A 13,064-nucleotide genomic window follows, 5' to 3' on the forward strand; every position below is an offset into this window, starting at 1 on the left:
CAGATTCTTGGTCATTTGGATGATGATTGATGTTCAGCATTTTAGTCTCTTATCTGCTCCAAAGGGAAACAAACATTTCCTCCTACAGCGAGTCTACTGTCTCTGTCGTCTGGGACTGAAGCCAGAGGAATTATTTTAATTCTGCAGACGTTTGCTTGAGAAACATAATCGTTATCAAACATCTCTGTATTTTTAGTTCTGTCCAATTTCTGCTACATCGGCTGTTTGTGTGTTTTATGTCGTCCTCAAATTGAATCCTATCCAGGTCGAAATCACAGCCGTACACAAAATCAATGATTTTTAATTTCTCTTCATGATACAACAGGGACCAGTGTGTTTTTTTTTTGCTTCCAGTTAAAAGTTTAGGAAGCTTTCACGGTGAGAAACAAAAAGTATATCTTTATTTAGCTGAATATAGAACATCACAATAGTAATGATGCATCAACCTCAATGGAACTATTGATCAAACCACACAATGGAGCTGCCTGAGACTCACTCAGCCTGTGAAGGACCTGAAGTGGAAAACGTTTAAAGAATAAAACCAGGACATGAAGCGGGAGTTAGACGACTCTCATGCTGCGGCTGTGGATCTGTCACATCTCAGCAAATCTCTGCCGCTCTCCCTCGAGAGAACACCGGACCAGGTCGGTGCTTCAGAGGCAGAAAGCTGCGTCTCTCCTGGGATTGGCTGAAAACGCGAAACGCCAGCTGCAGGATTCCCGATTAAAGCCTGATTGGCTGCTGACAGGCGGAGTAATTAAAAATGTGTTTTTCTCTATTTCTTGATGAAACGAAAAAAGATGATCGAGATATATGTCATACATTTTTTAAAGTAGACGTTTAGAGTGTGCTGGATAATAAGGACAGATTTGTACATGATATGAACTTTTACTATTTTTATCCTTTTGGTCGTGAGCAGACGATGTGACAAAGATTTCTCTGTAACTTCCCTCCGGAGATGTCTCTCGTCAGAAAACTGTGATTTTGCATTAAAAGAACTTAAGAGATTATGGAATGTCTATTTTTTTTTATTATGAAGAACAAGGTTGTCTTTCTATTTCTATTCAAACAGTACAAACCCGAGCGAGGCAGAAGCAACTTAAATATCAAGTGTGTGTGATAAGTTTTAGTCTCTTGAAATCCTCTCATTTAATTCCTCTGCCCTCTCTAGTCTAATTAGCAGTGCAATTTCCTATAAATGTATTTTTCTTTCAATCATTTATTCACTGATGGAAGTTTATTAGGAAAACTTGTTAACTGTCTCCATAAATGAGAGCCATCAAAAGAGTTTGAGAAATAGACACTTCCTGCAGAACAGAGGAGCATGCTCAGAAGTCAACATGTGTTTACAATTCAAATGCATGAATCTGAATTACCACCAATCTGTAAACAATAGAAAAATCACAATTAGCTCCTTTAGCCTCTAGGTGTATATGTATTTCCTGTTGTGTTTACACACGATCGTGTCTGTGTGTGTGTCTGTGTGTGTCTGTGTGTGTCTGTGTGTGTTTGTCAGGCGCCCGCTGTGCGAGTTAGAGGCACGGTGTTAATTACGAGTCCGTCTAATAGACTCAGAGCATTAATGCAATCAGCCACAAAACCAATTAATTCAACATCTGCACTGATCACATTTGCCTCCGCCATGTTTTGATGATGTATCCACACACAATTATTCCCTTAATCCGATGAGAACAATTAGTCGTCTTGCCGCGGTGACATCGTCTAATTAACACACATCACTGATCCGCATCACAAAAGTCACAACGTGTCTCGCTGGCGTCTTTCAGTTGTTCTCCTCGTCTGTCTGTGTATCACAATGAGCCGAGCGGTTATTAAACACAAGTATTCTATATTTGATAATAGTCCAACAACGTGCACAGGATTTGTTTTCTTGACAACACAGTTACTTTCTTTGAGGCAACAGATGACAAACTTCCTTTCTTCTGTTCTTTCTGTTTCTGGTGTCTTCCATCCTTCTCTCCCTTTTCTTTATCTCTTCCCATTTTCTAAGCATTTCTATCATCATCCCTTCCTCTCTCTCTCTCTTTCTGACCTCCTCTCTCCTCTCTCCTTGTTCTTTCCCTTTTTATTTCTTCCTTTACCTCTTTCACTTCATGTCTGTCTTTTTTTTGGATTCTCTCTTTTAATTTTCGTCTATTATTCCATCCTTCTTCTCCTCCTTTCTTCTTTCTTTCCTTCCCAACTGACTCTATTCCCTCTCTTTCTCTCCTCCTCTCTCCCTGTTCTCTCCTTCCTCATTCACTTTTCATGCCTTGCTTCTCAATTGAATCTTATTTTGTCTTTTATTCCTGTTTCATCTCTTCCCTCCCGGTCTTGACCTCTTATCCCTTATTCTCTCCATCTTTATCCCTTAACCTTCATCTGTACATATCTACCCCCCCCCCTCCCTCTCTTCTCTTCTCTCACACACCTCCCTACTGAGTATGTACAGCTCATAGGTCTTTATGTAAATGAAGCCACCGCTAAATAAAGACCCTGGAGCGTGACCTGTGGATTTGACCCCGTCTCATCTGTATGTAAACACAGGGCACCGGCATCTGCACCTTAAATCACCATCATTCACCGGGTCAGACACTTTGAGCCACAAACGCACACTGAGTGACACACATACCATCATAGTGGTGCTCCGATGGGTATGTGTGGTGACAGCATGTCACCTATTGTGCCATAAGTCAGTGTGTGTGTAGCACAGATTGATTTAGAGAGCTAGTCTAAATGCTAAGTCTCAGCACTCAGTCACCGGCGCTGACAGCGGCTGCACGGGCGGCGCCGGGAAACAGCACATTAATCAAAGGCCAATCAAAAGTAATCTAAAGTGTACAAACACCGGGGACTGTAAAGGTGTCAGTGGATTAAAGCATGATTAGAATACATGGGTCAGCGTTTTTCACTCAGCGCTGCCGGCGTCTGTTGTCTTAACTTCTCCACGTCGAGGTTCCTCCCAAACTTCTCTGAGATGAGAGATTCATCATCGCTCATCGGCTCTGACCCAGGATCAGCACGGAACTCACAGGGTTTAGGATTCAGTGGTGGAGCTCACACGTCTCTTTAAAGTCTGCACCAAATCCATCATGGTGGTTTGCTCATAGTTCTGAATCTATTGGAGGTATATGTTAACTGTTCAGTCTCCATGACTCCACATAATATCCCCAATAAACGTGTGGTGGTTACCGGTGTGTAGCCTGGTGTGTAACCAGACAGCGGCTGAAAATACTCGACAATCTGCTCGTTCTACTTTTGCTGGTCTCCACCCACGAAGCCTTTTGCCTGTGGCCCCCCCGTTGTCCCCCTGAAACGACTCTAAGACGTGTTGCATTGACCATGTGTGTAACTTTCACCTGTTGGAGCTAAAACACAACAGTTGACCCAGTTTCAACAAAGACGTGAGAGCGTGAATAGTTTCAGATATGAGATGTTCGTTGCAGAGCCGCTGTATGAATCATATTTCCCGTGTTTTGTCCAGAGCCGGTGTTTGATTCCCGTCCGCCCTGAAGGCGACTGTGGCGTCCGCGGGGAGACGGCGTGTTTACTCTCGATCTGTTTTCTCTCTCTCTCTCTCTCGTTGTTCCTGAATCCTGGTAAACACACAATCACGGCTTTACAAAGAGGGCTGTTGTTTAATGAGTCATCCTGAGTTGCAACAAAACCCACGACTGGTGATATGGTGGATAAATACAGGTGGGTGGGTGGGGGGGTGGTCATTTTGAGAGAAGCCAATTTGAGCAGTGTCAATCATCTCATCTGCCGCTAACGAGAAGCAGCTAATAACAGATTTGCATTTGCATCTAAGCGGATTCATTCGAGCAGCTGAGAGTGAAACGAGAGACTAATAAAAATGTGAAAGGTGAAGAAACCGACTGAGAGAAGTGAAGAAGTGAAGTTACAATTATCTGTGTCATGATGGGAACGAGGCGGTGACAGGCGCTGTGGTTGAAACCACTGGGACACAGTGAGGGAAACCACTGGGACACAGTGAGGGAAACCACTGGGACACACGGTGCTTCCACAACGAGGCGGTGCACCTTCTCTGTGGGGATCGATGAGGAGGAAGAGAAACTTAAAGAATCAGACTGGGAATTAAGTAAAGGAGTTGAGTTTATATTGTGAAGGAACTTCCTAAAGACTTCTTCTTATTATTATTATTAAAAACTATTATCAGCTACATTAAACCAATTTAAACAACCTTACTACTATTTTTCTCTGGTCTGAAGCACAGATTCTAGGACACAACTTTGTGTGTACCCAACTTGAAATATGATTTATCTTTGTAAATGATTCATATTTTTGCTGTTGTGCTTTTTAGACACCAGCCAGAGCAAATAAGAACCAAAAGTAAACATGTAAGACTTAAAGATAGCTAGTGTATCTACACATTTGAATTTAATTATTTACAGGATTTTAGATCTGAACTTAACCTCCAATGACAGTCCAAGAATTTTGTTAAAGAAAAATCCTCCAGCTTCACCCACAGGAATCAAGATGTACAGTTTTCCTTCAGTTCAAGTTGGAGTCAGAGTGCGTTTCAGTAATGTTTAGGGAGCAATGTAATATTGATAAAGGATCACTACTGTCGTCAGCATCGTGCCAAACCAACAATTTTAAATCAACGGCCCCACTACCTCACATCCAGTGATCAGTACAACCTTCCTGAAACTCCACTATATCACTATAATCTTCTTTATCCACATTAGATCATGTTTAGATCCTTCCTTCTAATTTACACACAAACATATGAATGAAGTCCAGACGGCACCGACCCTCGCAAAGTGGTCTCATGAAACGGTTCGTTAGATATCGTACTAAAAGTTACGTCCAAATGTTCGTAGAGAATCCTACGAAATGCTCCAAATGAAAAGTGCGCAGACCTCCGCAGCGCTCTGATCAAGCAAGTTGGTGGAGATGCAGTATTCCTCATCATTTTTACATATGAACTCTGCACCACGGTGATTCAGCAGAGTGACAGCTGCTGGAATAAGCTGTTCCTGAACGTACTGGTCCAGGAACGGAGGACCCTGTAGCGCCTCCCACAGGGGAGGAGGGCAAACAGTCTGAGGCTGGGGTGTGAGAAATTGGGATGTTAATGAACAGGTGTCTCTAACTTGGTCCCAAGTGAAACATATGATTTGGTATAAAGCAAACATACATAATTTGAACATATCTGGCCATTATATACCACTTAAAACAGATTTGACAGATTGGATCCAGCTTGGACCTCAATGGGGTCTGAGAAAGTACACCTGAGAGGGCCTGTGTTTGGAGAAAGATGAACTGTAGACTTTGTCGTAGGACAAAAGCAAAGATATCATCGTAAAGCTCTTGACCTCAGGAGTAACATTATGTCAGTGGGAAAATTGTGGATGGCTCCTGCCCCTCGGGGATGACCTTTGAACAATGCAGCTGCGTTTACTAGATAGTTGTTTTTGAGTGCTCTAACCATTATACTTATGAGTTCGTAGAACTGTTCGGGTTTACAGTGAATGACGGGTTCTCAAAGTCGTACCTGGATCAAAATTGCAATTAGTTTAAAGGGGCACAAGCTTTTATTGTGAAAATATTTGCACCAAATCCTCCTAAATCAATAGGGACTGATCCGAGATAGAAGAATGTCCCTGATTGAGACGTATTGATATATATATGATGGCTAAACCAACACTAGGCTACTTTCATGCCTTAGTACAGGAGCTTCATGCTTGATTTGATGATTCACTGACTTGAATCAGGGAAAATGTTCCTGGTCTACAATCTCCAGTGAAAGAAAGACTCTGAAGTTATTGGAAACCAGAGTTTGTTTCTAATGTCCAGCAGGAAACTACACTAGAGAGAAGCTCCAGCTGCAAGAAACCAAACCAAACTGAACCCCAACCCGAAGGTTTCTGGTCCAAACCCGGCTTGAACACATTGACTCACCACCTGTGGCTGCAGATGGCGACAGTCTGTAGAAATGCAAAATCCACCTAAGCAGAAGAAAATGGATTTTGTCCAGTGATGTGTAAACTCATTACGATGACCATAAACCCAAGTGGATGCATTTGAGCTTCTATCTGATTCTCCACAACACTCACACGTCTGTAGCCTGAAGACCTGAACATTCCCATGAAACCTAATCGTCTGTAATTCAATCCTCAAACAGTCTCGTTGTTTAAACTCTGAGTGGAAACATCTTTTATTTGCGGCTGAACCTCGGGTCACGGAACAACATGGACGGCTGACATACCCATCATGCCACAGGGCCCAGGGGACGAGCTGCCCTCTTAAACAAATGTGACCTTTAGCCTTCGTCTCCAGCTGAGGATCATGTGACCGACTAACACAGGATCGATGGGTTCTATATCTGTCATTTACTGCAAACACAAAATAACATTTAAAAGTAGAGAATTACACATCTTCATTCATCCGTGCATGTCACCGGCGTGTTGCAGGGCTACATTACTTACAACTAAACTCAAACTGCTTTTAGTTCTTGAAATATATCTTGAAACATCTTTTCAAAGTTTTTAATGTACTAAAGAACTTGTTCATCTGTGCTTCTGCTGATAGGCGACGGCTGGAAGGGCGGGGCCAAGCTGGTGATGCAATACTAAGAGCAGATTGTCTCCACGGCCAATCAGCTGCAGGTTGAGTTGAGACATTAGGACTCATTAGCGATGAAACTGTCTTTTTATAATAAGCAGTTGTTTTTTTCACCCGAAACAAAGCAAATGAATAGTCTAACTTTTTATTTAATAAAAGTTCCATGTTCAAGTCTTCAAGTCTTCAACCTAAAATGTATACCTGACATGTTTTCTGTGCATTGTTTTGAAGATGACGTGTTTATCTTTGATCTGGATCTTTGTTTTTTCATCCGCATGTCAAACTGTCTCTGTCACTTTGTCTCTGTCTCTGTCTCTGTCTCTTTCTCTTTGTCTTTCTATTTGTCTTTCTCTTTGTCTTTCTATTTGGCTTTCTATTTGTCTTTTTTTTTCTCTGTCTCTGTCTCTGTCTCTGTCTCTTTCTCTTTCTCTGTCTCTTTCTCTTTCTCTTTCTCTTTGTCTTTCTCTTTGTCTTTCTTTTTCTCTGTCTCTGTCTCTGTCTCTGTCTCTGTCTCTTTCTCTTTGTCTTTCTATTTGTCTTTCTCTTTGTCTTTCTATTTGTCTTTCTCTTTGTCTTTCTATTTGTCTTTCTCTTTGTCTTTTTTTTTCTCTGTCTCTGTCTCTTTCTCTTTGTCTTTCTCTTTGTCTTTCTTTTTCTCTGTCTCCGTCTCCGTCTCTGTCTCAGTCTCTTTCTCTTTGTCTTTCTTTTTCTCTGTCTCTGTCTCTGTCTCCGTCTCTTTCTCTTTGTCTTTCTATTTGTCTTTGTCTTTCTCTTTGTCTTTCTTTTTCTCTGTCTCCGTCTCCGTCTCTGTCTCAGTCTCTTTCTCTTTGTCTTTCTTTTTCTCTGTCTCTGTCTCTGTCTCTGTCTCTTTCTCTTTGTCTTTCTATTTGTCTTTGTCTTTTTCTTTTTCTCTGTCTCTGTCTCTGTCTCTGTCTCTTTCTCTTTGTCTTTCTATTTGTCTTTGTCTTTCTTTTTCTCTGTCTCTGTCTCTGTCTCCGTCCACCCGTCAGCTTGTGCATGTGTCACCCGCCCGTCCCTGTGAACTGTGCAGATCTTATGACGATGATTTTTTTTTACATTCAGTTTTCACGTCTCTGATTCTGCCCCCCCCCCCCCGCCTCAATCCACTCCTGCCTCTCCGTTCTATTTTCTCTTTCATCACTCTCACGCTCTCTCTTTCTTCTCCCTTCTCTCTCTTCCCTCTTTCTCACTTGGCTTCTTCATCTCCTTTATATTCCCGGTGCCGCTTTGTTCCCTTTTCTCCGTCTACGTCGCGGTGACAGCTGCCACTCAAGATATCATACAGGTGGGTTTCCATGATGTCATCAAATATTAAAGGCCTCACTTCCTTTCCCATGCACATCATTTATTTATTAATTTATTGAAATGATGTGAACGCAGTGAGGCCCCGTGTGACGCGCTGCTGCTGCTGCTGCTTCCCTGTGTTTTCAGCCTCTGACGTCTGAGGACTTTTTAAGCATTTATTTATTTATGGAACGTTTTCTATTGAGTGTTTATTAAAGAGACTCCCACAAATATCATTTTACTCATGACTTGATGTATCAGTGCTGGTTTTTTCTCAGAGGTTCAGCAGTGACGAGAGGGATCATAACATCAGACTGTTTAAAGTTTCCAGCTTGTGACAGGAATCGTTAAAGCGACACTTTCAATTGTCTCCAACATTTGTTCTGAAAATAATAACGTTTGATAAGTTCCTCTTGTGTTTTCCTGATGCAGTCAAATACCATGTTTCATATTCATTAGCAGTGACAGGTCTCCACATCCCACAGCCACAATATGAAGAAGAATCCAAACCAGTGGATCCTCTGTCAGATCGTAAATTAACCAGTCTAGAGGTTTGTGTTTCCTCTCCAGCTGATCGCTTGTGATAGCAGCAATACAACATTTTAAAATTGTCATGTCATATTTGTTGTTATTCACATATAGTGTAGCTGCTCATATTTACTTCATTGTAAGTTGTGTGGTTTTTAAAAGCCAGTATTTTAGATCATAGATAGATGGATTCTCTGCCTCGTCATATGTCTTTAACACAGTTATTAGTGATGTTTATTAAAGGGTGAAGAAGTAGGAGCATTCAAAACACCCCTCACATCTTGGTCCTCACGTCTACATACATTTGCTCAACCCAACAGGTCGGGGTCTCAGTTCATTCCAAACATCTCCCTGGATAAGAAGAGGATAAGAGGTCCTTCATAGGGGAAATGCATTTATGATTATGAAGATGTGGGTTTTCTAAATGATATGCCGACATCACCAGTCTAATAACACAAGATGCACCAGCTCAATACTTTCTTCATGCCTTCTGTGGTGAAGTCAAACAAAAGTAATAAATAACAACAAAAACACAAGAGATAGTAGATATGATGTGATGATTATTTCTAAATGAATCCATCACCAAGACAGTTTTTGTAATGTGTGTGCAGATCCCAGTGTGGATTCAAAGCTACTGGAAACCTTCCCAGTATATCCTCCACTCAGATACATGTTCAAAGTTCACATCACTCGCAAACTATGTTTCTCACCTAGACAAACATAAATAATTGATTTACTGTATATTGTTCACAGACTGCCTCATGTATGACATTCACATGAGCTGGAGAAGCTGCTTTTCAACCTTCGCTCTCTTTCTGCTAATCCGCAGCTTCCTCTGGGGCGTCGGACGGGGCTCGGAGGCCGTGCACACACCGGATGACTGGTTCCTTTTGGAAAGGAATGAGAAGGAAGCTTCACTTTTACTCTAATGTGAATTTTCAGGGCTCTCCAACGCGCTCACACACACACACACACACACACACACACACACACACACACGCGCGCTCTCACACATGAAACGAGCGCGAGCGGGCGAGATGCCGGGATCAAACAGACTCATTTGGCCTCGGTAAGAAAGAGTCCTCTTATCTTAAAACAGCCATTTAGTGTTGATTAATCCTTTTGACTGAAACCTCCCTCTACAACATATTCTCTTTGGTTGTTAGGCTTTCAAGCCCAAAGTGCTCGTTCTACCTCAAACCGCCAAGTGCCCCCCCCCCCCCGTTTTCTCTCTTTGGCGATCTGGTAATGCCAGAAAGGTAATGTGCAACTTTTCTGTGATGCTCAAGGGACGTGTCACTATCACTGATCACTGTCCGTTTCCTCTTTGGCTTTGCAGCGTTGAGCTCTGAGGCTTGAACAAAGCTGCCGTCGCTCTTCAAACGAGTTTCTCTGGTTTTTAGGCTCAACTCTTCACATTTGAGTTGAATCTAATAAAAAGCTTCCCTCTGTAGTTCGTCTTTGTCGTCTAATTGTTGGTCCCGACTTCATAAACACGAGCTTTCCTTTGCCGCTGAGCTTTCACGCGGTGATGGCCGCCTGTTCAGCTATCGCAGGACTGTCGGGCTCAAGATAAAAACTAAACAGCCTGCACTCAAGTATTTTCTTTGAGTGTTTGCTGATCGATGTCAGACAGCTTGCACTCATCAAGCTTTGAATACAAAGGGCATCGCCATGCTGCAATGAACAACACCTTCTCCTCCTGCTGAAAGGCTCAGCGGGGCTGAAGGTACATTTCAGGAGGGAGGCTGCTGCATTGCAGTGAAACCTTCCTGTGGCTCTTTCTGCCGTTTGCTTCTTAAATAAACACTGACATCATGATATCAGGTAGAAAGTAGGAGGGAGGGAGGAAGAGGAGGATCATAAAGGCAGAAAACCACTCTATAGCCGGATGAAAGCAACAAATCTCTCTCACACAAACACACAAAAAGATACTGACTCATATTCCCCCAGTCTCACGTTAATGTGAAGTGACAATCTCATGATGTCTGAGTGTTCCCATGCTTCCAGAGTCTTGTGCAAGCCCCCCCCCCCCCATAGCTCCGTCACTCAGACAGAACACAAACACAGACTGTCTGTGTCTGTGCAGCTCGACACCACTCACAGCTCCGTTGAGGCTGCACAGTAGAAACAAATTTGACTTTGAACTCCACAGAAAAAAAGAGTCAACGCGTCTCACACAACCATTAGAGGAGAAGCTGAAAGTTTGGTCCATACGGTTACTGAGAAAGAACCGAACCCCTTAAAATAACATGCCGTTGTGCCAAAGGTTAGATATTTCATCATTTATCAAATCTAAACTAAACACAAGGAACTAACCAGGACGCTTCACATTCCTCCCCCTCTGACTGGACATGGAGCCTACAATTATTCTCCTAATTTTAGGTTTCATTCTCATAACATGACTACATCCTCAAAAATACAGGTTTTATTCTCTTTAACATACCTTTTACAATACTTAATTCTAAAATCTTAAATTCCCCTACATGCAAAATAAGATTAAGGGCGGAGAACATGTGCAAGAAGTCAAGTGAGGATAATGTGAGTCTATGTGTGGGCGGAGTAATCTGAGTACTTCAGATTCCAGTCTCTGACCTTTAATTACAGCGTCAAACTGAGTCAAACCAGATTGATGTCCAGAAGATTCACTCCTCCGGGTTTCACCACAATATCAGTGTCTTGTGTTGTATGTAATTTATTTAGACAGACAGACAGAAAGTCACGGCAGCAGAAAGACTGTGGTTCTCCGATCACAATAAGACACAAGTCTGAACCCAGAACAAGATGAGGTTGGGGTGAAACAGGGGGAATCAGGATTTGGACATCAGGAGGAATCAGGATTTGGACATCAGGAGGAATCAGGGTGTGGACATTAGGAGGAATCAGGGCGTGGACATCAGGAGGAATCAGGGTGTGGACATCAGGAGGAATCAGGGTGTGGACATCAGGAGGATCAGGACATGGACATCAGGAGGAATCAGGACGTGGACATCAGGAGGAATCAGGGCGTGGACATCAGGAGGAATCAGGGTGTGGACATCAGGAGGATCAGGACATGGACATCAGGAGGAATCAGGGTGTGGACATCAGGAGGATCAGGACATGGACATCAGGAGGAATCAGGACGTGGACATCAGGAGGAATCAGGGCGTGGACATCAGGAGGAATCAGGGCGTGGACATCACTGTTCACTGTTCCTCCCGAGTGACGGTGAAGCTCCGTGGACCTGGTGGAGGTTCGGATGCTCCCCCCCCCCCCCCCCCCCCCCCACGTTGGTTCACTGTTCCTCCCGAGTGAAGGTGAAGCTCCGTGGACCTGGTGGAGGTTCGGATGCCCGAGGTTCGGATGCGTGTCAGTGTTTCTGACACGCAGTTTATTCCCCGGGGACTCATTTGCTTTACACGTAATGACAGTAACGCACAGTCTGTCTCCACTCCGCCTCCACGCGCCCCCCCCCCCGGTCGGCTCCTGTTCCCCTGCCTCCCTGAGGACACTCAAATGTCATATTAACTAGCTGTGTCGTGAAAGTGAGTTTGAGATACTTTCACTTTTTTCTGTTCTGGAGCAACTGAGAACAATTAGCCTCTCACCGCCGGGACCTGGTTTTAATTGACCCATGAAAGATCCCCGACCCATTTCGGGGTCCTGATCCATAGTTTTAAAAAAATGCTGACGAGCCTGGGTTGTGCACGAGAAGCTTTAAATACCATCTCCCACTGTGGGAGCCGGGCGAAAGAAAACATTCCCTCACCGTGTTGTGACCCAACAGAAACAGACTCACGTCTCATTCTAGGTCCTGAACCCAGAGACATGTCGGCAGTGTTTTCTCAGAGAGGGAAAGTGGGTCATGGGAAGATTAAAACTGGCCTGCAAATTATTCTCCAGAAATTGATGTCAGAACTCATCGTCTGTGCCGAGTGGCGAGACCTCGGGGTCACGACAGCCACTGCTTTCCATATGACTCCTCTCAGCATGTAGGGCGTGGAAATCAATTTAATCCAGCGTCATTGTCCTCGAGAGGAAACTCTGACTATCATGAGATAAAGGAAACATCTGTGGATTCACAGAAGCACATATGGAGACAGTACACTGAGATTCTCACTCATCATATGTGTTGTTTACTTTTTAAATATAAATTAAACACCACCAATCCAACAGTGAACTGAAAAATCTATACACAGCTCTGTGTTTTATTAAATCCCTTTGTTTTCTCTTTCACTTTTATATCAGCTGTATTAGTTTAACGTCTCACAAAGCGTAAACATTCAATGGATAATTCATTCTTTGTCGGTTTAACACATTCAGATATTTACGTACAGGAAACTTCAGATAATTAACTTCATTCTATGGTAGCCTTGCAGATTGTGTAAAATGTTACTCTCCAAAAGTGAATCCAGCGTCTGAAGCACATTTAATATTCCTTTGTTTGTTTGTGTGTGAGTTGATGTCTTTCCAAACATAGTAAAGACACAAGCAAAGCACAAACACACACTGGTTGTTTGAGTCAACACTGCTTTTAATGCATGTGTGTGGTTGTGTGTGTGTGTGTGTGTCCACAGTGGAATGTGGTGGAGGGTCTAAATGTGGCGCTCACACACACATGGAGCTGATTATCACCTCTGCTGCTCAGTGTCCAGTGT

Source organism: Platichthys flesus, chromosome 12 (genome assembly GCF_949316205.1).
Source record: "Platichthys flesus chromosome 12, fPlaFle2.1, whole genome shotgun sequence".
Taxonomy (NCBI): Eukaryota; Metazoa; Chordata; class Actinopteri; order Pleuronectiformes; family Pleuronectidae; genus Platichthys; species Platichthys flesus.